Below are 15,598 nucleotides of genomic sequence, written 5' to 3'. Positions count from 1 at the left end.
AAAAAAATTTAAAAATCAGACCAAAAAGTTTTAATTCATTTCGAGGGGAATAAAATTTTACATTGCCAGAGGGGGGTTGGTGAGTGGACTGACCAGTCAGAAACCAGTTTTTCGTAATCAAGCATGGGGTGGGGGTCGGGGTGAGGGCGGACTTAATTAAAAAATTTGCTTTGATATACCGGAAGTATATTTTGTGGATCAACTTATATTTTGAATTTTCCGATTTTTTTAAAGAAATAAATCATAATTTAAGTCGACTGAACAATCGTCGACTGAACAATCTTTTTGTAACCTACAAACCAGACTGAACAATCGTCGACTGAACAATCTTTTTGTAACCTACAAACCATAGACGTACGTGTAAGTATAAACTTATAGGCCTACTGTTAATCTCTTATTTACTGTAATATAACTACATATATAAGATTTACATTTTCATGGCTAATTCAGGCATTATATGATTAAACCACTTTTTTTGCAAAGAAGTTATTTAATCCAGGAGATGATTCAAATAGTCTTATACTGGAGCCGGTCCCATTCATGATATACATGATATGTATTTTTATTTTTGATGAAAATCAAATTTTAAATCTTTCGTTCCCAAAGAAGTTGTAAGTTTTAATTCGATTTGTTACTCTTTTTTGCCCCCCCCCCTTTTTTTGAGTTGTTTGATTTTTTTAAAAATTTTGTTCAAGATACGCGTATTTCCATTTTGGAGGTAAGAGGGAGAGAGGGTATTCAGTCTTTTAAAAAAGGAAATAACGAGCATTATTCATTTTGTAAGTCATTGATTTCTTTTTCAAAAATAGGAAAATTTAAAAAATCTTATCCATGCAACTGTCCTCTATTTACTTAAAAATTTAAGGATGTTGCATGCCCATTAGCGAATTAATGCAATGTATTTATTTTTTTTAAAGATTATATGTACTTGATTCGTTCGTAACTTGGAATCTAAAGCTAGAATATAAAGTCCTCTTAGTCGGTTACTGTAATGTCGTGTATACAGTTACAAGTATAATCAGATACAGTGGCTGAATCATATTCTTGCCGTGAGGCTAAATCCGACCTGTCCAGTAAACATCTATAATCAATACTTGACCATTTATATAGTTCTGGTTCTGCATATTACACGACCATGATGGCCCCGTGATGTAAGTACCGATTTGCAGTGTCCTTTGCGGGCAGATTCACGACATCCGAGACCACGCAGATTTAATTACTTAATCCGGTTGTGCCAATAAAATATTGTTATTCTAATGAAATTTTCCTTGAACCGGTGATAAAGCAGACGAATGTATTCTGAAATATATGTTTGGCGTTCATTTTATTTAAATGTATCGTATTTATTTTAAAAAAAAAAAATATTTCTATTGATTTTATAATATGGTCCGTATATGTTCTTTTTTTTTTTTTAGACAAAGTGATGAAAATGTGGTTAATATAATACGTTAAAAATGACTTTTTCTTACATCTAGACAAATTACATTAAAATTGTTAACCAAAGATTTCATGAAATTTCTAATTTAGATTGATGGTTAGAGAAGATATTTTGATAGATCAAATGAAGAACAATATATAAAATTAAAAATTAAATATGCATATATTTTCAAAAAAGTTTTACATTGAATTTTGCCCAAAATGATCGATGGGGGAAAACACACAAAAGACTATCAAATCAGTAATTAATACAATATTAGAAGGTGAGTTTAAGAAAAGAAATAATTTCATCACGGATTAAATACATCAGTATAAAATTACGAACACGAATCACAGTACTTAGGCATTTGGCCTCATTCTCAAAAGGCATCATTAATGTTTCAGTTAGAGCGTAATTGTTTTATCTATCCGTACGAGCTTATTACCGCTTTTATGGTACCCTTGTTGTTTATATTGTATTAAGTACCACTGAATAAGACTTCCGAAAGGAAACTTGTATTTCGTAATCCTTGATATTGCTTCTTAGAGTGAATACTGCAAGAATTCTTATTACCTTGCACCCAAAAATATAGTAACATGATAGCATTGTAAACTCATTTATATACGTAGACAGGTGTGAAAAAGCATAATGGATTCAGAAAGAAAATGCCTCATGCGGACATACTTTTTGAGATACAGACGGAATTTAAAAGTTTTTGGAACAGAAGTGTGTTTGGATAATTTTACTGATGACGGACGATTACACTGACGCAATCATCACCATGTGAGTACAGTTAAACGTTTTATAAACTTACTTTTCTGCAGTAAAATCCACCAGTCTCTAGCAACAGCGTTGCTTAAAAGATGTACAGTTTGCAAAATGAAATTTTGGTATTCAACGTTATACTAAAAAAGGTTTGAAATTTGGAATTATACACAGGGCTCTCTCTCTCTCTCTCTCTCTCTCTCTCTCTCTCTCTCTGATATAATTTTCTTGTGTACCTATCCAAAATTGTCTTTATTTAAGTGTATGTAGAAATTTTAAATATATATTCGGTAAACATTTATACTAACTAATTTTACAAACAAATTAAACATACAAAGAAATGTGTTTGGGTGTATATTTGCATTAGATTATTCCATTATGATATGTATCCAGTTTATTTTTTCTTCATTTTTATGACTTTTGAAAGAATCTGTCAAATACATGCAGTTGTTAATATTTTAGTTTAAACTTAGATTAAACTTTATTTCATTTGAATAAGTCAACATATTTATACATGTACCCTTAAATAGTTAAAACTAAGGACTCGGAAACAAGTTGTTACAACTTATATAAATCCATTTGCTTGAATAAACTTTGAATCATAAATGTACATTGTCGCATGACAAACATGATAAATGAAATAGTAAAGAAAAATAACAGAAAAAATGTAAGAGTAAATGAGCAAATATTTGAAGAGATTTTATAACATATGTTGATAAACTACATATTCACAATAAAAATGTACAGACACATACACATAACGTTTTAAAAATTCCAAACTGAGAAATACGGCCACTCACAAATAAAGACGAAACTCGACAAGGTTAAGTTAAAATTTTTTGGATGCGGTAATAAATGGATGTACATACGAAAGCCTATTAGGATCAAACAACAATAAAAAAAAAATTAAAAGGCGTTATAACGCCTTTTGAATTTTTTTTACCGTAGTTTGATCCTAATAGGCTTTCGTATGTACATGTTAAAAATATAATTTGAAAGGAATTTTTTTTAGTTAAATCTCCATGTAAGAGGATATTTGCAGTTACATGTACTGTTCTTATTGGGTCAATGAATTTTCTTCCTACATTTTTGTAGAGAGGACTGTGTTATTGATGCAATTTTCCCACAGACACAAGATGGAATTTCTATTATATGTTTTGCAAACAAATTATATTTAAGAGTACTTAAATGAATTTTCATCGTAAAGACGTGAGATGTGTCAAGTTCTATGTTTGTAAGAATGAATATAACAATTGGTTGACATTTTATCCTGTATTGTAAGAGTAAATTTATACAATCAAAATTAAACAACCTAAATAAAGATTTTGGAAGTACATATATAGCAATATGATAGAATGCACCCAAGCTGCCCAGATATATAGTGATGTCTATACACATTAATGAGGTTATATGTGCAATCTAATATTTAAGTGTGTGTTCGTTACATGGAAGACCAAAATCATTTAGAAGGAAAATGTTGCATATAAATAATTAATGAGTGAAGCATGATTTGATACACCATACAACACAACATGTATACTAAAACTTCAAACAATACAACATCATTTTCTTAAAGACTCAGCTGAGTACAACTCAGATCCATATGTGAAACTAAACGTAAGGAAAACTATCCCTTAAATCTAGCGCACTGACATGCAAACTGGACAAAAGATTAAAATGAATATTGTACTTAATTAATTAGAAAATCTATGTAACCACGAGGTGACCTTAATTAAAGCGGTAAACATCTCAATTCCAAGTGGTAGAAAATATACTGATCGAATTAAATATACTGAATTATATGGATATGATGAAAAAATATCAATATGAAAAATAGATTTAAAAAAAAACAACAAAGAAACAAACAAAAATTAATAGATTCAAAAAAAAAATTCACCGAAATACCTGTTTTATTTATTTGGGGGAAGGTTAATCTATGAACAAAACAATAATCCTTTTAGCATACTGACTCATTAAAAAAAAGCGTTGTCAGAAAAGTACGTAGGAAGAAGATCTACAAAAAATCAAAGAAAATACAAATAAAAACGGAATACAGCATCGCGCACAGCTAATTTACTTATAAACAGAATCTTGTTTTAATACTTTACATTCGTAAAAGAGAAATCATAATCCAATAATAATGAATGGGTTAACAATATTACATGACATTTAGACGAAAACTTGCTTCTTACTACTATCTGGCCATTTCCGAAGAAATGTCGCCATCTGAAAATTGAATTTTGCATTAAAAAACAACAACAATTGAATGGCACCACCTACACCAAGTCGCTTAAACATGTACAATCAACATTACAGTGTCATTTCATTGCATGTTTTACACAAAATATTTTATTGAAATAATCAATTGGATCGGAAACAAGTTCTGACAACTTAAGAGTTCCTCTCCATATATATTTCGATGCATGAGGAATGGTAATTCAAAAACTCTATTTATCTATAGTTAAGTCGAATGTTTACTGACTTCTTTCATACAGATTGTCAGGCCATTATTTTTTCACACTAATTTGTCTACGGATTTCTCCGTTAACCCGATCATGACAAGGAGCACATGGCGGGTGTGACCGGTCGACAGGGGATCCTAAGCTCCTCCATGGCACCTGATCCCACCTTCGTGTTGTTAACAGTTGCAGTCGGTATTGTTTAAATGGACTTTTGAGCAGGATCACTGTTCGTTATCCTGTGAAGGAGAAACTTCAGGCGTATTTTTCTATAACATATTGAAGAAGGCGTGTAAATTTAATGTGAATTCTTAAAAAACTCCAAAGAATTGAGGAGAATTTAAAATCTCACATTAACAGCATCAAAATATATTACTTATCTACGCTTTATACAACCATTCTTCACGGTGGGTGTAATCGGTAGACGGGGGAATGCTTACTCCTCGTAGACACCTGAATCCACCTCTCGTGTTTCCTGGGATCATGTGTTTTTGTCCTGTTGATGAATTGTTTTGTTAATTGGATTAAATAGATGGATCACTGTTCATTATCCTCACCTTTTACACTTAATTCACATTTCATTTCTCTTTTAAAAATATACGGAACGTCGAATCAGGATTGATATATACCCATTTTTTAAAAAATCATGTTGATAAGAGAAAAAAGGGACAATAAAGTTTACCGTCATTTGCATACTGTAATTCTATTCCCTTATAAGCAATTTACCATGGAAGATTATCTTATTTAAGGTTTACTTTATGCATTCAGGAAAGCCATAAAGGAAGTGTTTGAGAGATACCTCCATAACCTTGCTCTTAAAATCATCCCTGTTAGCTATAAATGAAGACACATAACGTTTTGTGGAACTAAGACTTCATTTTCGATGGCAGTGGTGGCAATAATGAGCCCATTAGAATCGCTGAAGTAACAATCAACGTAAAGATTTTTTTCTCTCTGTAAGTAAACCTAGAAATGGAGTATTGTGAAAAATATGAAATACATGCATGTACTGTACTTCAGCTAACGAAAGTTAAGAGCGTTCGTATAAAGTGTTCTAACCTCAAATTTTCAACCCACGTTTGAGCAGGGTCGTACATGTATATCAGAGGGTTAGGTGGTCGGGCGCGGTATTTTTTTAGCTCATCTAAGCCAAAGGCTCAAGTGAGCTTTTCTGATTACATTTTGTCCGGCGTCCGTCTGTCTGCATGTCTGTAAACTTTTCAAATTTTCAACTTCTTCTCAAGAACCACTGGGCCAATTTCAATCAAAATTGCCACAAAATATCATTGATTAAATGAAATTCTTTGTTCAAATAAAGGGCCACACCTTCCAAGGGGGGATAATTACGAATTAGTGAAAATTAATGGCATCTTTTTAAAATCTTCTCAAGAGCAACTAGGCCAGAAAAGATTAAACTTATAATTATGGAAACATCCTCTGATAGTGTAGATTCAAGTTTGTTCTAAATCGTGACCACCGGGGGTAGGGTAGGGTCATAATTGGCGGTCAAAGTTATACATAGGAATACATAGGAAAAATCTTTAATAAATCTTCTCAACAATAGCAAAGCCATGATTGACCATATCTTTATGGAAGCATCCTCCGCCACTTGAAACTTGGTTTCTTGTTTTAAATTCTATGAGGAGGAGGTAAATGTGTAAGTGTTTCATAGAAAAGTAGCAACAGTTATTTTCTCACTTCTGTAGAGTACATTAATATTTACAATACTCGACAAGACTCCAGTTATTTTCCAAGAACTGTAGAATTTGTCATTGCTAACAAACCTCTTTAAATTGATATTAAGATGATTGCTAGCTTAAATGCTTTCTTGATTTGTTGATCAGAATTTAAATAAAGTCGATGAAATTTCAATGATGTGTGCCATAAATTAGTTTTGTTGCACCGATTGCACTGGCACGGTACCTGGAGCTACCTTTGTTGCAAAAAGGATCGTTTTCCTCGAAAATCTGTGTGAAAGAACGTTACGACGATACACATATCCATAGGTTATAAAAAATATATTATTTTACTTAATGTGGTTGGTAGAAACTGAATCAATTAAACCTCTATATAGCCTTTCAAGTTTTGTTAGTTTTAAACTAATTGCTGAACCAAACCTGACATCTAAAGTTTGCATGTAGAATTGAATTCTAAATCTTAAGGAACTCAGGGATTGTAATATGTGATTATCTGGAATAATGTTTCTCAGATCGCCTTACAGGATCATAGGGTGTTTTGTTGCTTTCTTGCATGCGTAAAAAACAGGGATGCAGAAAGGGTCAACGGTGCAATCACAAATGTTAAAGATTAGCAAAAAACTGTACAGGGATGACGTATATCTAGAGACAATTAGTGGAAGTTTTTTAATCAATTAAAGAAACCAATAGTCATTTACGTTATACATTTAGGACACTGTTTACTATATCAAAAATGAACAAAACAAAAAAAAATGTAACGGTATTCAAACAGAAGATAAACATTTAAACATGAACAAGAAAAATGCAAATTAAAGCATTTATTTATGGCCTTACTGTAACATCAAGTTCAGATTTACACCTTTCTGTATTTTCATATGGCATTATTTTAGTTACAAAAATGTCACATAGTTCGAGGTCTGCTGCACCCAGTCACGATTAATTATATCCTTCACAGTTGATATATTTACTGAAGTTTTATACATGGCATTTCTTATGGGTAGGTGGAGGTCGATCTCTCAATGCTCTAATAATAAAACAATATATAATGGCTCCTCCTCAACACTGCCACATCAAATAAAGTTAAGGGAAGTATCAAAATGTATACGTCAATAACAGAAAAAAAAATTTAAAGGGTGTAGGCATAAATGTTGCGTTAGTTAAATTATGCTCCTTAGGAAACCTTGAACTAAAGCAATTAGTACAATATTGAATGAACTTCTTCCTTAAGATGATTGTATATATATATATATATATATATATATATATATATATATATATATATATATATATATATATATATATATATATATATATATATATATAAAATCAATATTATCATTTCATTGAGGAGTGAAAAAACTCGAGTTCTTCAAATGAACAATTGTTGTAACAATCGAATAATATATCCCGTTAGCTCTATTTTCCTTAATTTATTTTGATAAAAACAGAGAGTGAGGAAAAACAATAAAAGTTAGTCATTACTACAGTTCTGGATTTCTTTTTTAAAGATACGTGAAGGCGCTGTAAATAAACATGAAGCAATCTTACTTCCAGGAAACTATCAAAGAAATGTTTAAAGAGTTACCTCTCTTACCTAGCACGATAATTCATCCTCTATGTAACTTGTATTTGGTTGAATATGAGTCTATATATTTCATCGTCGTTGATGGTAATTAGATAATGCAGTTATTAGAATTAAAGACAATGAAAACGATTTTTTATTCTCTCGGAGAACCTAGGACAGGGGGTATCCCGAATGTACTTCTCTGAAGAATTTGCTTTTCATCTTAGTCGGATAACGGAAGTGGAAAATAATGCAGATGTGCAGACTTTCGTCTCACTTTTTCTACCCCTATTTGATTAAGTAGGGTCGTTTGTCCTAGGATTTGGTGGTCAGATATGTGGATTTTTCCAGGTATACACTCTGATTTCCAATGCCTTAAAACACAACTTTCGAGCCAACATTAGCCAACACGAAATACGGAGATAAATTGGAAGAAGTTGTATATCAATTATTGTTAACAAAATGTTATAAATTAAAATTCAAATCCTGGATAAGCAACATATTAGCAACGGATTTAGCGTACATAGGTCGTATGATGAAACTAGAATTCTGCACACAAGTTTAGATACTGAGATTAATGTTAGGCTGTGTGACTGTGGAAAGCTTAAATACGTGCATATGTCATTTATGATTGTCAGAACTTATTTTCAAATATATATTTAAGAGATGAATTTAATTTTTGAGAATTCATGAGGACATGAACTGCGACTCTTCACCCCTGCATATTTCAGGAAGCGCGTTAGCTTCGTGATAAATATGCAGGCGTCAGTGAAGTGTTGTAGTTCATGTACCTCATGGATTTCTCAAAAAGTGAATTCATATCTTATATTTACATTATTTTTCTAATGACATGCCACATATTTTTGTCATACAACGATCATTTTAGAAAAAAAGTTTGCACTATTTTTTTTTTTACTTCAGTCACATCACAATGGAAATATCCACGGTAGTTCATGAGAACATGAACTTTTTTCTAATTTGCAAAGAATCTTAAGGAAAAATATTTGAAAATGTAAATATATTTTAATAAATTGAATTTGAATTACCATACCTATACCGGATTCCTAAACTACAGGACAATCCTTACAATTAAAGATACATAGCGGTTTCTAGTAAATGTCTACCAAGCCCCTTTCTTTACCTCTCACCAAAAAATATTTACAGCAGTGAAGGAGAAACTTTAGGAGTATTGTTCAACGACATATTCAAGAAGTGGTGTAAATCAGATGTGAATACTTGAAAACTCCAAGGAACATTCAAAAACTTTGAAATCTCAAAATTTTACCAAAATCAATATCATCAAAACGTACGACTTTTCAATACTTCATACAACCATTCCCCAAGATAAATTAAAGTCCAGATTTTGATATCATAGAAACTGCTTTTTCAATAAAAATGGAACTCGTAAATTTACAAACACTGTCATTATTCATTTGCAAAATTATTTTGTTAAAAACATTTCGATTGTACACACAAGTACTTTAAAGTTGATATTAAAAAATGCTTGAGTTTCTGATTGACAATATATCTATGTATTGTTTGAAGAGTCTGTGAGGACTCTGTTTTTGAACAACCTGTTGGAATTCCCGTGGGTACTAATTGTTCCCCGTTATTAGCAGACCTATTCTTGTATTCATATGAAGCAGAATTTATTCAAAAGCTTCTACATGAAAAGAAAAAGTCTCTTGCTGTGGCATTTAGAGTTATTGTCGACGTTTTATCAATTAGTAATATTCATTTTCATTCCTACGTAGATTTGTTGTATCCCTTTGAACTCGAAATAGAAGACACCATAGAGCCTGATACATTTGTTTCATATTTGGATATTTTACTAGAAAAAGGCATTAATGACAACCTAACAACAAAACTTTTTGATAAACGTGATGACTTTTCTATCGCCAACTACCTTATTTATTTGGCAGTATACCATTATTATCTGGATTTTATGTCTACCAGTTAATTCGATACGCAAGAGCATGTTCTACGTTACGAACAATTTCTATAACGAGGAATGCTATTGACAGATAAGTTGACTATACAAGGATGTCAGCAGTCCCTTTAACGTCAATGTTTTGCCAATTCTGTGGTCGATACAATGACCTTGTTAGGGAATACGAATGTTGACTGACGTTTTACATACAAATTGTTAGGCCATTATTTTCACACTGAATTGTCTACGGAATTTTCCATTTGCCCGATCATGACAATGAGCACACGGTTTATGTGACCGGTCGACAGCGGATGCTTACTCCTCCATGGCACCTGATCTCACCTTTGATATTTGTAGAGGTCTGTGCTTGAACTGCTCCCATCTGTATTATATCAATGAACTTGATACTGTTCGTTATACTCATATTTCATGTTATACATGTCTGTCGAAAGCCGATTCGTATATATGCCTTTTAAATCGTTATCTTAAGGTGTTTGTTTTTTTGTCGAGGGATGAGATAGTTTGTCCTGCAAGGACTCTATATGCATCTTTTTCAGTCAATGATAACAAGGAGTTTTACACATTTTGAAGCATTTTAAACATAAGAAAACAACAAAAATTAACCTTCTCAGCACTTTTATGTTTATATTCCATAAAGAGGAGATACATGTACAAAGGCTTCATAATATAGTAACGGCTATTTTTGCGTCTTCTCCATTGAATATTGATATTTCTCCCCCAAGAACTGTTGACTATGTCATTGCTGACAGCAGAAAACCTGTATTCAATGATATCAGTAGATATTTTGTTTGCCTTCTTGACTGATTGAAGAGAATTCGAATCAGATCAGCGAAATGTCAATGAATTTTGAATCCCATAGATTTGGTTAGTTGTGTTGGCATAGGTAACAGAGCTACATGTACCCTTCCTGGTAATAGGGTCGTCTTGCCCGAAAACTGTTTCGGAATTTAATGTTTCTATCGGATTCAAAATATAAATGGTAATACTAAAGTTGATGTATTGGACATACTTCAGATTATATTGTTCAATATCCGTTAAACAGCAGTTAAAAATATATGTACACTGTCTAGACATGCAGCAATTGTTCTTAGGTTCTTTTGAAAAAAAAATCAATGTCTTTAGGGAAGGGGTTTCAGTTGACATCTAACTTTGTCTTAAACTGTGGAAAAAACTAGAGTTCATAAAATCTTAATTTCTAATGAGTCTAAGTATTTTGCATTAACATCTGTCTATTCATTATGTAATAATTGTCTAAGAAGTTTATCTTGCTTTAAACTTTGAAATCACCAAGTCCTTTACCATAAATTAAAACCCTTGAAAGTAACGTTTTACAATTCATTTATGTATATCCACGACAATCCGACTAACTTTCTCTTTAATAGCAAGGCAAGAGAAATAATGGAGTAGCGTTTCCATATCACTGAAATAATATGAGTATAATATGTTTGCCTGCATTCAGCTTCATTTAAGTACGACTGTCCGATTCAATTTCAACCTTCTGATTGAAGGAAAATCAGAAAAAGCTTATATTTCTAGAAAATCATTATTTCCAAGGAATTCTATCATGATAAAATGATATCAAATCATTAGATGTTTCATTAATATCTTTTCATTATATTCAAAGCAATCATTAAACAGATTACAATTAAAGGGACTTTGAAATTATGCTCTAAGATCAGACATATAGTGGAAGGTTTTTTTTATATCAGACTTTAGAATAGGAAAGAAGTGTATATAACTCTGTAGAAATTAATATTATGGTGTTCATCTTTCAGACTAGCTTTTTATACCATCCAACACTGTTGTTTATTTAACATTCCCTCTTACACATAATGGTATATTAACAACTAAGCTTATGACATATTGAACAGATACTAAAAGAAATTTGATGCATCAATATGTCGAAACTAAACAAAAATGTACTTAACTACTACCAAATGTCATTCAAGTTTCCATTATGTACTAAGCTTTGGAGGTCAGTGACCATAACTGGACCTGATTATCCCTCTTTATGAGCTCTCTATCACGTTACTGGTATTTTCTACTGTAATATAAATTTTATTGTTGTAGGTTCTGATTTCTAATTCACTGTCTAAGCACGGAAATGAGTAGAGTTAAGGCTCCTGTTTCACTCATAAATGCTTAAAATATACGTGTTTTATGCAGTTGTTTTTATGAAAGCGCAGTGAATGCTCAGTAAGGTTAATTTACATATTCAAAAAAAGCAAAACATTATTCATTTTTGTATTGTGTATACATTTTTGCTAAATGGAGTACTCAGTATGTTTTGATGTTACGGAGAACTATTTTTTTTATATGTATATCTGTTTTTCCAGTTTTTAATGCACATTTTTTAAGATTTATTTTAGATATATCGTGAATAATAACGTGATCCACAGTTGATTCGAACTGGCATCTTTTTAACGTTGGCATCTTTTTAACGTAGAACCAACGTCTTATGACGTTAAAGTTAGGTGAACGAATCCAAGACTGTGTCTCAGCTAACGAAAATACACAACTGTGATATTAATGTGAATGGCATGTAACTATTTGAAGGAATGCAAAACTACTAAGAAATCTTCTGTTGACTACTAAATAGTACAATGTCTTGATGATATGCCGTCTGAATCATAGATCTATTAAAGATTGTGTTTAATGTTTGTAATATTTATTATAATGTGTATTCATTTTCATAATTAGTTCTTAATCATTCATGAAATATGGAGATAACGAACATATTCAAGTTCAAAGTCCATTTAGACAATACAAATTTGAAACAGAGCAAACACGGACCTTCAAAGACATCAGAATTAATTCATATGAATTCTAATGGTTCGTGTATATTAATGATATTTGGCTAAAATATTAATTTTTTAAACAGAAAGTTATATTTTTTTGATAAATATGAATTTAATATGAAAGTAATACCAAAACACTCATTTAATCATTAAATCCTGTGTAAGTGCAAAAAGGTCATCAGAAGTAGTATTGATAAAAACATCTCTCATTAGTTTGCGGGGAAAGATATAAATTTTAATTACGTTTCGTTATCATTTGGGTAAGTTCTTCATCATATTAAGGATTGGAAACATTGTCAAAAGACTTTAGGTAAATATTTACAAATTTAGGATCGTAGGTTGACTAAAAATCCTTTGAAAAATATTGAGTGCATTTACCTATATTTCTTGAAATGTGGATTTAATCTTTTATGTCAATTGAAGAATTTAATTTTGAATAATATATCTAGCTATTGTTCAGTCAATAAAGTCTCTAAACGAAAATGTTTAAAGAAGTATTTTTGTTATTTTCTACATTCTCTTCATGACATGTACCTCTAAATATGGCTGAAAATTATAGTCGCAGTGTACATTTATCACTCTAAGTTCCACCGGCTGCACTACATTTAATAAGAAGAAAACATGTCATATACCTTTAATTGATAAATAAACGAATGCTAATTACTCATTTTGAAAAGTGTGAAAATACTATGACAAAGACTTTACCGACATAGGTTCTACATTAAAAAATTCACAAAACTATGATGACGACTTTGTTTTGCAATTAGTGCGATAGTCGAATTCGAGATTGACACTATCTAGGTTCTAAATATCATAAAACTTAAATAACAATACAATTACATTAACTTGGGTAGGGGTAGAAAGATATATTGGAGATTGTTGGTTATAGACAAACATTTTATTGCCATGTTAGTATAAACTACAGCATGCGCATGCTCACTGTCTCAATCAGGGGAGTCGAAATGCAGAAAGGTGTTTGTAAAATGTGTATTTTAAAAAGTTTTTATAATATTCATATGGTAAGTAGATTAATGGTTAATCAGAGAAAATAATATTGTCCAGAAAGTTGTGATGGAAATTTGACATTAATGCTAAACAAAATTCATCTTAGAATCAATTCGGATATTCTTCAACCTGATTTTTTTTTATCGAGCGAGATTTTAATATCAGACATGTTTCCTTTTTCCGGACTCTCAATATTCCATTCTTAAATAAATTGGACTTCCGATTCATGACTCACTTTTAATCAAACTACGAAATTTTATGTTTTGTAAAAATGAAGCTTTATTGGAACTTTCTGACACATAACGTAACTTATGCACATTTGAAATGCAAATATGTTTAAAAACGGAATTGTTAGAAAATTTGTTAATTTACGCTATCAAAGAAAAAAAAAGAAATTTTACTTAATGACTCATTATCAAGTAGTCGCCCGCGTGGCGCAGTGGTTAGAGCGTCTGCTCTAGAGTCGCGGAGTAAGGAGCTGATCCTCACGTCGCGGGTTCGAATCCATTGTTGGACGTGGAGACCGGTCCTTCGGATGAGACCGTATAAACCGAGGTTCTGTGTCGCAGTAGGTGTTCGCACGAAAAAGATCCCTCACTGCTTAATGGCCCTGAATGCCGAGTATAGGTATAAATTTGCAGCTCTCCACAAGCAAGTGGTGGCGCCTCAATATGAGTGAAAAATTCTCGAGAGGGAATGTTAAACAACAGAAAAACAAACAAACATTATCAAGTAAGGTTATATATACACACTTATCTACAATCGTACCAGAATTATGGAGATTTAGAAGTTTTGTTATTGTTTTTGTTTTTGTTTTTTATTTGAAAGAAGACAGCACAATTCGAATCAAGAGAGACGTATTCTATAATTATATGTATATACACTGAAAGTTTAAAGGGGTAATTTAGGATAAAGATCAAACGAATGCGAGTTAATAAATCATAAAAAGCATACTGCTTATCAGAAATGAATAAAAACAGAATAAACGTTATGATTGAATCGTGCTCATCTCTGGTAAAGACTGCATTTTATGTTGGAAAATGACACATCTCCTGGATTTTCTGTTCTTATTCTTATTCAAGATAAGAATTCCTGTTTGGATTTTTTCCGACAGACGCGATTGATTGTTTGATTATATGTTGTTTTACGTCCCGTTCGAGAATTTTTCCCTCATATAAGGATGCCACCTTATACCGGTGAAAGGGCTTCAAATTTAGACCTTTACTCGGCACTCAGGGTCATTGAGCAGTGAGGGTTCTTTATCGTGCCAACGCCTACCGTGACACGGGGCCTTGGTTTATAGGGTCTCATCCAAAAGACCCCAACTGTCACTCTAAAGTGCCTAGAGATTGGATTTTTTTTTTTATCGTCTTAGGTCAGTCACGGCCGTGATTCGAACACACGACCCTACGATCACAGAGCGAGCGATCTAGCGACTGGGCTACCGTGTATATATATATATATATATATATATATATATATATATATATATATATATATATATATATATATATATATATATATATATATATATATATATATATATATATATATATATATATATCTGTCCGATCGAAACGTAAAGTAAAAATAAAATACAAAATAACACAATGTTATAAAGATTCTTTGAAAGTCTTATTAATGTTATTCATTGATAAAGGAGGAGATGGAGTTGTGGATAAGGGATAAAAATTGGATGTACGAACAGACACGTTTTCCTATGTGAAACTTTAAATAGCAGTCCGATTGAACTTACAGTAAGAAGATGCACAATGACACTATGTAATGAAGATTCTATGGAGGTCTCATTAGATTTAATTTATTAGTATAGGAGGAGTTGCTGAAAATGAAATATGTGGAGATGGGGATCCCCAATATTGTAGAAAAAATCACAGTGCCCATGTTTTGCTATGGGGAAACTCCAAATAAATGTCCAATCGAA

The sequence above is a fragment of the Saccostrea echinata genome, unplaced genomic scaffold (assembly GCF_033153115.1).
Source record: "Saccostrea echinata isolate AGI-Se365-2 ecotype Australia unplaced genomic scaffold, CSIRO_AGI_Sech_v1 ptg000057l, whole genome shotgun sequence".
In the NCBI taxonomy this organism is placed as follows: Eukaryota; Metazoa; Mollusca; class Bivalvia; order Ostreida; family Ostreidae; genus Saccostrea; species Saccostrea echinata.
Note: the sequence above shows the minus strand (reverse complement) of the source record.